The sequence below is a fragment of the Zea mays genome, chromosome 3, assembly GCF_902167145.1.
Source record: "Zea mays cultivar B73 chromosome 3, Zm-B73-REFERENCE-NAM-5.0, whole genome shotgun sequence".
Taxonomy (NCBI): Eukaryota; Viridiplantae; Streptophyta; class Magnoliopsida; order Poales; family Poaceae; genus Zea; species Zea mays.
The window spans coordinates 182,224,442-182,236,725 of record NC_050098.1 but is presented as its reverse complement, the minus strand read 5'-3'; the positions used below and the strand labels follow the sequence as shown (position 1 = coordinate 182,236,725).

General features: G+C 46.1%; 1 pseudogene across 3 annotated transcripts; it reads left to right on the top strand.

Annotated features, from left to right (window-relative positions):
• Positions 1-3,787: 3,787 nt before the first annotated feature.
• On the top strand, positions 3,788-7,560 carry LOC100501284 (kinesin pseudogene; annotated as a pseudogene). Of its 3 annotated transcripts, none has more exons than NR_159507.1 (6): positions 3,788-4,693; positions 5,836-5,997; positions 6,130-6,218; positions 6,698-6,745; positions 6,827-6,967; positions 7,216-7,502. The product of NR_159507.1 is annotated as a kinesin pseudogene, transcript variant 2 (transcript). The 3 variants fall into 3 exon arrangements; NR_159506.1 differs by having other exon boundaries at positions 3,804-4,693; positions 5,407-5,997; positions 7,216-7,498; NR_159508.1 differs by having other exon boundaries at positions 3,788-5,997; positions 7,216-7,560.
• The last annotated feature ends 4,724 nt before the right edge of the window (positions 7,561-12,284 follow it).

The following is a 12,284-nucleotide window of genomic DNA, read 5'->3' as shown; positions in this document are numbered from 1 at the left end:
AGCATCTTTGGGTTTCCTCTGAGACTCAACCTTGCGCTGGTGGAGCTCTTCGGATTTGGCGTATTTTTCAAATAGTTGATATAATTCCTGGAGGTTCTTGGGCAGATCTCTGATGCAGTGGCTGTAAAGGACGCCGGCGCGAAGGCCACTGATGGCGTAGTGGATGGCGATCTGGTCGTCGACTGAGGGCAGCTGTGACTTGAGTGTTAGAAACTTGCGGTAATACTCCCGCAGAGTCTCTTTTTCCAGCTGCTTGCAGAGTGAGAGTTCGGCCAAGGCGTCGGTGTCTGGGCGGTACCCTTGGAAGTTGAGCAGGAATTTGTCCCGGAGGCTTCTCCAGGAGTCGATGGACAGCGGGGGCAACCTAGTGAACCAGGTGAGAGCTGGGCCCTCGAGGGCGATGATGAAAGACTTGGCCATCGTGGCGTCGTCCCCTCCGTAAGATGCAACGACGACCTGATAACTCATGATGTACAGTGCTGGGTCAGTGCTGCCGTTGTACTTGGGATAGGTCCCTGCCCGGAAGTTGGCAGGCCAGGGTGTCACTTGCAGGTGTGGCGCCAGGGGACTTCGCTCGTCGAGGTAGTTGACCCCTTGGAATGGCGCGGCGTGTGGGAAGGCGTGGTCGCGCTGGGGGAAGTGTAGGTCTTCCATTTGCGCGCGCTGTTGCAGGGGTGGCCTGTGCTGTAGGCCGAGGTGGCCTTCGCGTGTGTCCTCCAGTTGCGCGTGCTGTTGCAGGGGTGGCCCGTGCTGCAGGCCGAGGTGGCCTTCGCGCTGCATCAGCGCGATCTCCTGCTCGAGGTCCTGGGCCTTCTGCTCTTCGTCGCGTATCATTTGCCGCACCTTGGCTAGTGCAGACACACGTTGGCGCTTGGCCTCCAGTATCTCTTTTTGCCTCTGAAGATTGCGGTTCTTGATGCGCAAGGCGCGCAGCTGTAGCTGTTCTTCCGCAGAGACGCCGAGGACTTCGCCGTCCTCGGTGAGGTCCGCACCCTCCGGCTGGGCGAAGCCTGGGGGAGGTTGCGGTTGTCCTTCAGGGCCGCAGGTGCGGAGAGCGTCATCTTCAGTAGCCTCTTGGTGGGTGGAGTGGGTGAGGGCGAGGGCCTTGCCCTTTTTTGCGGCCAGCAGTGCTGCCTTCGCAGCCTCATCAGCCTTCGAGCTAGCTTTCTTGGGTGCCATCGCGGGTGGTTTTTTTGTAGCACGAACGGTGGGCGCCAAATGTTGGAACTTGCTCTTGGGTGCAAGGTGATCCAACGGGGGTGTGAAGTGACGTAAACAGGGTTTTCGCACGAGACGGCAATAGCTCTGTTCATCTAGCCTCTCAAGGGCACTGTGCGGGGGTATTTATAGGTGTCCGGGTGCCCAGCGTCCCGTGTTAAGGACGCATGTGCCCTTAGACACCTAGGTTATCCCCCAGAATATTCCCATAAAGCGGGGTTACAGACCGTAATTACAGGGAGGCCTTTACAAATTAGGGGGCTGTTTGGTTTGTGGCTAAACGTGCCACACTTTGCCTAAGGTTAGTCGTTTGAATTGAAGAACTAACCTTAGGCAGAAAAGTGTGGCAAAGTGTGGCAAGTTAGTCATCAAACCAAACAGGCCCTAGGCCCGTAACGCGCAACGGCCACGCAGGGCCTGTTACAATGGGCCGGATCACACGCGGGCCTCCACTCTGGACGAGGTCGCAGGATGATACGACCTCGTCGCGGGTCTTCGTCCGGCGGCGTATGAGACGAAGGGTAAGTCTGCCCGTTGTCTTGTCACCGTTGGTGCAGCGAGTACGACGAAGGCCTCGAGCGAAGGGTGGCGTCTTCGCCTTCGCCCCAACAATCATCTAGTCCAGGATTGTACACAATTGCAGCATACCTCGCTTCTTCGAAATCTTGAACATACTCCTCTAGAGTTCCCCTCTAGCTATTTGATTGTTTGCAACCTCCTCATCGCCTTCGGGCATTCGTCTACCCCAAACTTGAGCATCACAGCTCGAGATAGACTTCTCCAAGTACCTAGCCCATGCTTTAGCCTGAAATATTGCATCCATCGGGCTGCATTACCTTCCATGTCCATCGATGCAACCTTTACTTTCATAGCTTTAGGCACCCGATACACATTGAAATAGTCCTCACAGTTTACCACCCAGATGCCAGGATCAACTCCACTAAACCTTGGGAGGGACATCCGAGGAGCATGGTTTTGTCCCTGTTCATGGTCATGCAGGGGACGTTCATAATGATTTCTGTTTATATCTCCTCCTCTCTGACAATTTATCTCTCGATCTCCTCCTGCTGGTATCTCTCTCTCTTCAATTTCCTCTCCACCTTGCTCCATCTCATGGGCAGCAGCTTCCAATCTCATGCGTGACAGCTTCTTCTCCGTTTCTTCCATCTGCTGCTTCATGGCCGCTCACTCTTCCAGTGCTTGCCTTGCCACCTCTGCTGACAATTTGACCTGTCCTTTTAGCTGATGCTGCACCTCATCCATCTTATCCATTTTCCCTGTTAGTCTATCCACCGCTGCCATCATCTTCTCCCATCTATCTTCCTGTTGTCGGGGCTCCATTGATAGCGCCTCCAACACCAGGCGAGACTGTGCAGATGGTTTGATTGAAGGTGCCGTGGTGTTCTTCTGCAACAAACTTCTTGACAGATCAAACCACCAGGATGCCGAGGACGTCGAGCTCTAATACCAATTGTAACTCCCCTAGGTCGCCGGATGGGATCCGGGACATGAGGTAGGGTTCTTCCCCACCAAATATGGGGAAGAGGAACCCTAATTCGTCAGGTAACTCAGATAAACTTCACAAGAACTCAGGTATGTGGTGGTGGTGTTTCTCTACTTTGTTTTCTATTTTCCCTTCCACAGATTACATGCTTATATAGCCAGTATGGTCAGCTATTCTACTCCCTTGGGATTGACCGACCTAACAACCGACTTAACCACTAATGGCACAAGGCCACAACTATTACATGCCATAATATGGCCCATTTATCCATCTTCAGACAAACAACAAGATTCTAGGCACTTGTCATACCCTAGGTCATGACATAGTGCAGGCGGTAGGCGCGGCCGCGTGGAGTGAAGCAAGGCAAGGGCGCGGCGCGGGGTGGAGCGAAGCTCTCGCAGTCGACCCCGAGGAGAGGAAGCCGCGACCGGGATATGAAAGAAGTTTTTTACAACCCTAAAATGTAAAACACCTATTTATGTGTGATTGATACAGACTCCATCTCAATTTATAATTTATTTGACTTTTTTATTCTAAATTTAACCGACTCGTTTTATCTATATCTATCTATCTATATTGTTTTATTATATCTCTATCTCTATTTCTACTATTTTAAAGCATCAGTTTCAACGGTCGTTCGGCGTCAATTTTTTTTTAAAAAATGATAGTTCTTTAGAATGAACATGCACTCCTATAATATCTTCTCTACTACTATAATAGAAGAGTTTATGTAAAAAATAAGGCGGAATTATGTATAAGTGATTGTTTGAACCTTAGTCGTTGGCTCTATATTCACACCCACCTAATCAATAGAAAACATATATTTTGTGTTTTATTAAAACAAAATTTATCCTATATCATATATATAAAAACAGTAGCAATACACGGGCATATAACTATATACTATAAAAGAACCAGTTTGATTACATATATCATAGCCGCCGTTGGAATTTTTTTCTTTCCAAACGTCGTTGGTCCGCATCTATCTATATCTCTACTACTCTTTAAGAGGGTAAGGAGGACGTACACCACCATCGCCATGGCTCCACCCTCCCCCACCCCCCACTGCTGCTTATCTCGTGGCCGATCCGCGCTCGCCCCGTCCCCGCATCTCGCCGCCGCGCCCCGGTCAGTGTGCGCTTGAGACATCGCCCACACGAGACATCGTGTGTGATGCCCGCCCCCAACCCTTCCCCGGTGTGATGCCCGCCGTTGACGTCTCTTCTCTCGCCCCCATCCTCCTCAACCTCGGCGCCGCCCCTGCCCCTGTCCTCGATGGCAAGGAAACTTCCCCCGGGCATAAATCTCACTGCTCACGCGCCATTAGCGCCATACCCGCTACCTCCTCTGGCATGCCACACGCCGCCATCCCCCTAGCCCATCGTGTGTCACGCGCCCAGATCTCCTATTTTTACGCCCCCACGCAACATAGGCCATCCCACCATGGAGCAAGAAACCCTAGCGTAGCCACCAACCACTGCTGCCCCACATGGCATCCTGACTGTGGCTGCATCCATCTCGGCGCCTCGCCCACCACGTTGCACCACCACCGCCGCTCCTCCTCCCCACCGCGCTGTCGCCCTGAGTACCACCGCCACCGCCACCGTGCATGTCGCTAGGGCCGCATCTCTCGATGTTAGGGCCCAACCGAACATCGTCGTCGCCTCCACCTCTGCGTCTGGGCCACCGCAAGAGTTTAGGGCTCCTCCGGGGTTCGAGATCATGTCCGACCAGCAGAGCAGCATCCTCAGCACCATGCTCGACAACCCCCTCCACCTCGGTACTGGCGTCTTCGCCCTCGGGTACGCACCACACCTTTTCTCACCATCCGAGCATTGCCAAGGAGCTCCTCTCCATCCCCAACGCGCGCCACGCCCCACCACCAACGATGAATGGGTGCTTCAGATTCACTAAGACGATGGCGCGTCTGCGGCAAGGAGCTTCAGATTCACTGCCATCAGAAACTTGCAGGTGAGGAAGGAGAGGGTCCAAGTTCCTGACCTCTGCATCGATTGGGAGGGTCCAAGTTCCTGACCCCTGCATTGACTGATTATCTTTGAGTTTAATCATTATGTTGAAATTGGTGTGCATTCAAAATATTCAATTGATTCTCACGGCTACCATGGCTCCTAGCGAAACTTGTTTATCGTTGGTGTATCTGGCGTATTAATGGAAAAAATTTACCTTCTCTCTTTGAGGGTTCCAGTCCATTTCGTTCTCTATAATTGTCACCTACCCTTCCTGAGCCTACTTTTGTTGCTAATGTAAGAATAAGAAAGAAAAAAGCTTCATCTCTATTTGTTTCTGCTATGCATTGTGTAGCTTAGAGTTGTCACTTAACTTACAATCTTACGTTGGTGTAAAACAGTGACCACACTAAAAGCACAAATGCAAGGTTTTATAGACCATGTGTGATGCTGCTACCACTAACATGTACAAATAGGAAAGGCAACAAAATGGCTTAGAGCAAGTATTTTTTAAAGAAAAAAATGATCCATTTAAGAAACCTTTTAATAAGTTACTCCTGATACCAACTCCTCAATTCGCGAGTGTCTTCAGCTTCGCTTTCTCTATTTGTTGTATGCTGGTGTTTCTTCGTCTTGTGTGTGAGTTGGATGAGAACTGGACAACTGGTAGGAACCACTCTCAGTTTCAGTTTCTGATTGTGTTTCACTTTGGTTCAGGTTGTCTGCGCTCTTCTCTTAGGGATCGAGAATCGCAGGGAGGTTCCTCGCTTCTATAAGAAAGATGTGCTTTTTTATTTCATTTTCCTTGTGGAGTTGTAGTTCAGTTCAGTTTGTCTTCATGCATGGGGAGTGCTTGGTTCGATTGTTCATAGCCATAGGTGCTACAGATTCGTCTATGGCCAAGACAGAAGTTTTTGTTTTCATGATGTTTTCATGGAAGAAGATGGCGAGAAGCTCTCTGCCCTTCTCATAGTTAACTCTTTTGATTAAGTGATTAACCAATTTAGTAACACATATTTAATGTTTCAGCTTGTTTGGTTTAGACATGGTCCCTCAGTAAATTTTTTATTTTTTTATTATCTTTATCCATAAACTAAGTTGGTATGTAGTGACGGGTAAGAAATACTGTGGTGGTTTGGACCTCAGTTATTGGCCAGATGAAGGGCGAAGGCCATTATCAGATCCTCGTCCACCTTTGGGCTATTGCTGACAAGTGGACGAGTGTCGTACACCTCTCCAATTCCCCCCTTCAATGTGGTCAGTGTTGAATCATCTACGTCATACAGTGAGCAAGGGCATACTGATGAGGTTAGCCTCATTATCTGAGCTTTTTTCGTCAGCTATCTACCTGAGCATGCAGTGAGAATGACAATCAACTAAATGTTTGCTTACTCGTCATTCCTTTGAAATGTATCTTGTTAACCTTATTCATTTTACTAGGGAAGGGATGACATGGATTTTTCTCGTTCGAGCATCAGGTTTTGTGCGTTGATTATGGTGTGCTCGTTGGTGAGACTGCGACGTCCTCGGTAATCACCTCCCTGACAAGTTAGATTATGTGCAGAAATTTCTATTATCTTTGCTGAATTGTATTGTTGTGAAAGGGGGCGTAGTACGATAGATTGGGGACTGAAAGAGCATAGCAGAGCAAAAGGGCCTATGTAATATAATTTTTGATGTATAAATTATGCAAAAACAAATTACCTCTTTTGGGTTTCAATCATTTGACAACCCTTGGACCCTGACATTGTATTAGTTTGCTTACCTTGACTCTGTGATGAGTTTTGGAATATTTGGAGGAGGTTCACATGGACCTAACAACCCGTTTAGTAGCTTTGCTTCAGCCTAGTAAACTATGTTCAGAACATTTGGATGGTAAACTATTTCAACCGTTGTTGTTATACATATAAAGGATTTCATTTGCAATAATCATTTATATTTAGTGGTGCCATGAAACTCAAATATCTTGAAATAGTGTTTTAACAATTGTTTGTGTTTTTTTGGACAGTTCAAGTCAGCTGATAATCGTGTCCTCCAAGAGCAACTACTACAGAAGGTCCTCTCTCTCTATTTTTATTTCCAATTTAAATTCTTTAATATGACAAAAGTTCTGTCTAAAAAATCATGCTAATTGCAGAATGTGGAAATCAACGATTTATAAGAAAAAGTTTTTCACGTTGAGCAATAACTCTCAGCAAAAGTGGATATATCCTCTGAGAAGGAAGCTGATTGTGCACATCAGGAGACTATTGATTTGAAATCTAAACTTCAGTCCAAGGTTCTTTTACTGATAATGTTCTTTCACTTTGTGTATTTGAGCCCCTTGTGTAGTGCATATTCTTCAACATACAATATTCATGGTTTGGTTACTGACCTTTCACCAAATTTTCTGTTATGTCCTTCCTGTAATTCTACTTGATAGAAATAGTATGCATGTTCATTAGATGGCTATATGCAAACTGCTTGTATTTTATGCTTTCCTTGTTGATATTTAAGCCAACCAACTTTGATGATGTACTTTGGTAGGAAGCTAAAATTGAAAAGATGAAATATGAGCATCTGGCGAGGGAGGCTGCTTTGGTAGAGGATCTTCTTGAAGAGGAGTACAAGAAAAAGTTTGATGAGGCAAACAAGGAACTATCTCTTGAGAATGATCTAGCAAGCATGTGGGTTCTTGTTGCTAAGTTGAAAAGAGGGGCTTTAGACACATCTGATTTGAATGTTGATGATCGAACTAAAGTGTAAGGGCGTAGAGATCGCCACACTGTTGTCTCATAATTGGTGTTAATAAAAAATAACATGGTGCTGCACGGAATCTCTACTTTGTCTTGTAAGCAGGATTGTTCTGTCGGTATAATTTGATTTGTATGTATAATGTCTTCATGCTTTACTTGCCCTTTTATGAAATGTGGCGACCGGTCCTCTTGTCTTTCTTTTATGTATCTGTTCTGTAGTAGAATGATTGAAGTAGATTATCAGTATGGTGCTGATTTTGTATAAATAATAATAATTGTTGCTACTTTATGGTCAAATTAGGGTCCGTTTATTTCAGCTTATAGATTATATAATCTAGATTATAATCTAAATTATATAATCCAGATTATAATTTAGACATATTATAATCTACATGTAGCTGTTTGGTAGTCTAGATTATACAAATGTAGATTATTCACAAAGACAACAGTATCCTTGTTTGTTTATTTATGTTGAGGAAAGAAGGATGACATATATTGTAATTTCTATTTGCATAACCATGGGCAGTGGGTCTTTTGCCAAAAATAATCTCAAATAAGCTACTCTTGAGGACATTATGAGATTATCATAATCTGGGCTTTAGATTATATAATTTTAAACTCATAATTTAGGTGTTTGTTTACCTGCTAGATTATAAAATCTAGAGAGATTATAATCTGAAACAAACAGAGCCTTAGTAGGATAATAATTTAGTCCCCGGAACAAAATGTATTGGTATGGCTGATCAATGGAAAAAGGGGATGTGAAATAAAGATTATAGAAGTGTTTGAATGCACTATACCTAATAGTTAGTGGCTAAAATTAGTTGAGACATCCAAACACCCTAGCTAATAGTTCAACTATCAACTATTTTTGGTAAATTAGTTAATAGTTAGATAGATATTTGTTAGCTAGCTAATTCCACTAATAATTTTTAGCTACTAACTATTAGCTCTAGTGTATTCAAACACACCATTAAAATGTCGCAACGAACTTCCAATTAGCTGCTATAATTATAGAAGATATAAGGACTACATTCTATATTTAATAATATTTTTATTACTTTACAAGCTATAAGCTATTTTTATTTTCTCTCTCGATATATTATTTTTATTATATCTAGACAGTATATCCAAGTGTATAGTAAAAGATATATACTTAAGAAAATCAAAACATCTTCTAATTTTAAATAGAGGGAGTATGTCTGAACAATAAAGAATTGCATATATTAAATTGTATCTTTTTCGTTTTTGGCTGTGCGTAGATTGGTGGATTTACTCTCGGTCTACGCATAAGGCTATGGTTGTTCGGGATATGTGTTCATCAACATACTGTAACGCGGTTGGGATTGATCATGCCAAGCTATGCTCGGATTGGGCACAACTCTACAACTCTGCCACCCTCACCTCGTCAAACAAGGGGTGGCAGAGCCTCTGTTTTATCTCCGCAACAACGACGACCAGTTGCTAGAGTATACCCAACGAGTCGTAACAACGGAGGGGGAGCATTGGCGATGGGGCGCGCCGCGGGAGCACCTGGCCCAGCTGTAGCCCCTGCTGGACGTTCTGCGGAGGCTCCACGACTAGGGGCACCCCGCAGTCAGGGTTGTCGCCGCCTTCCACCGCAAGAGGGTGCTGCCATTGGCAGAGCGCCGCCTGCGCCTGGACAAAATGACGCCCAAGGCCTCCATGGAGAGTTCTCGGATGGCCTCGGCTGCCCTCTCCACCGACGAGCTCCTCAGGTAGGTGAAGGGGACAGTGGGGAAGGTGGACTACACCGTATAACTTTACTTCGGCCTTCACCCTTTCTTCTTCATCTCAACCTGTTTTTTCGTTCATTCGCAGGGGCTGCGGGGGTACCGAACCACCCTGCCCCTGGTCCTAGAGGACGTGACAGGCCGAATGGCGCGCCGGTTAGCCGTGGAGGAGCAGAAGAATAAGGACACGGAGAAGAAGCGGGCCCGCTGAAAGGGAAATGTGCACTTGGGCCATTTCTATAAGTATTTTGGTGATTAGATGCCCAACACGTTAATTGAGTTCTTATGTGCAAAATATGTGAAGAGTGCAAATCAAAGCATAAGGTATGTTTCTAGACTTAGTGAATTGTTTTATGTACTAACATGATCATCTAAGTGCTAGAAATAGTGCCAACAAAAGAAGAGGAAAAGAGTTAGCTGTGCGCAGCCAACACCAACTCTGGCTAGGCACACCGGACTGTCCGGTGGTGCACCGGACAGTGTTCGGTGGTGCATCGGACAGTGTCCGGTGCGCCAGCCTGGCCGACAGTGAACCGACTGCTCTCGGGAAAACGCAGAGGCGTACGGTTATAATTCACCGGATTTTCCGGTGGTGCACCGGACTGTCCGGTGAGCCAACGGTCGCCAGCGCCAACGGTCGTCCGCGCAATCCGCAGGCGACGCGTGGCCCACAGCAACGGTCAGTTGGGCACACCGGACTGTCCGGTGTGCACTGGACAGTTTCCGGTGCGCCAACTGACCCCAGGACCAACGGTCGGATGCGCCAGAAAAGGAAGGAGATCGCGCACCGGACAACTACAGTGACTGTCCGGTGGTGCACCGGACTGTCCGGTGCACCACCCGACAGAAGGCAAGTTTGGCCTTCCAAGTTGGCCTCCAACGGCTCCTAGCTGCCTTGGGGATATAAAAGGGACCCCTAGGCGCATGAAGGAGAACACTAAGCTTACAAGAAACATCCTAAGACTCCTAGACTTCGCTTTCACGCAATCAGATTATCGTTCTTGAGATTTGAGCTCTATTCGAGTTGTAAACTCCTCGCGCTGTGTTTGTGTGCTCACTTTCTCTCTTGTGTGCGTGGTTGTGTTGCGGACTTGAGTCTTGCTTGTGTTGCTCTCCCCAACCTTACTCTGTGCTTTCTTTGTGATCTATATTGTAAGGGCGAGAGACTCCAAACTGTGGAGATTCCTCGCACACGGGAAAAGATACTAAAGGAAAAGACCGTGGTATTCAAGTTGATCATTGGATCACTTGAAAGGGGTTGAGTGCATCACTCATCCATTGGGATGCCACAACGTGGAAGTAGGCAAGTGTTACTTGGCCGAACCACGGATAAAAATCGTGTGTCTCTTGTGTTGCTTTCTCTGTGATTATTGTGTTCGCAAGAACTCGCTTCAAAGCTACTTAGTCGAACTAACACTTTAAACTAAGTTTTGTGGCTATTTAGTGTTTGATTTTACAGGATCACCTATTCACCCCCCTCTAGGTGCTCTCAATTGGTATCAAAGCTGTACTCTTCATCTAAGGGACTAACCTCCCGAAGAGATGGATCCTAAGGGAAAGGGGATGATGGTCAACGACAAGGAGAAGGAGTCCCTCTTCAATGAGCCAAGAGACGACAAGCCTACCGACTCTGGCTTAAGTCACAAGAAGAGAGACGGGAAGAAGAAGAGACGCATCAAGAAAATCATCTACTATGACAGTGATGCATCATCTTCTTCACCAAGAGACGACGACGATGACTCTTCGTCGAAAAAGAAAACGGTTAATCAAAATTATTCTTTTGATTATCCCCGTATTCCGTACAATACAAATGCACATCTGCTTTCTATTCCTCTTGGAAAACCTCCACACTTTGATGGAGAAGACTATTCATTTTGGAGCCATAAAATGTGTAGTCATCTATTTTCTCTCCATCCTAGTATTTGGGAAATTGTCGAAAGTGGAATGCATTTTGATAGCACTGATAACCCTGTGATTATCAATGAACAAATTCTTAAAAATGCCCAAGCCACTACTGTTTTGCTAGCATCTCTATGCAGGGATGAATACAACAAGGTTAGCGGCTTGGACAACACCAAGCAAATCGGGGACACCCTCAAAATCTCACATGAGGGAAATGATGCTACAATGATCACCAAAATGGAACTGGTGGAAGGCGAGCTGGGGAGATTCGCCATGATCAGGGGAGAAGAGCCGACACAAACCTACTACAGGCTCAAGACCCTGGTCAACAAGATTCGAAGCTATGGAAGCACAAGATGGACGGATCATGACGTCGTTAGACTCATGCTTAGGTCATTTACTGTAATTGACCCACATCTTGTCAATCTTATTCGTGAAAACCCCAGGTACACAAAGATGACGCCCGAAGAGATCCTTGGAAAGTTTGTGAGCGGGCGCATGATGGTGAAGGAGGCGCGATACGTGGATGATGCTCTAAGTGGTCCACTACTCGTCTACGAGCCACAGCCCGTTGCGCTCAAAGCAACAAGTAGTAGGGAGGCGCTACCAAGCAAGGTGGCACAAGTTGAGGCTGTTGGGCTAAATGAAGATGAGATGACCCTCATCATCAAACGTTTCAAGACCGCGCTCAAAGGACGCAAGGAATACCCCAACAAGAACAAAACAAGGGGAAAGCGCTCCTGCTTCAAAGGCGGTAAGACTGGTCATTTTATAGCACAATGCCCCGATAACGATAATGACCAGGGACAAGAAAAGTACGGGAAGAAGGAGAAAAAGAAAAACTACAAGAAGGCAACGGGCGAGGTACACCTTGGAAAGGAGTGGGATTCTAACTGCTCCTCATCTGACTTCGATGATGAAGGATTGGCTGCCTCGGCCTTCGACAAGTTTTCACTCTTCTCCAACGAACGCCATACTTGCCTTATGGCTAAGGAGAAGAAGGTACGTATTCGGGACACTCCCAAGTACACTTCCTCTAGTGATGAAGATTCTTCCGATGATGAAGTAGATTACTCTAGTTTATTTAGAGGTTTAGATAGAGCCAAAGTAGAGAAAATTAATGAATTAATTGATGCTCTAAATGAAAAAGATAGACTGCTAGAAAAGCAAGAGGACTTATTATATGAGGAACATGACAAATTTG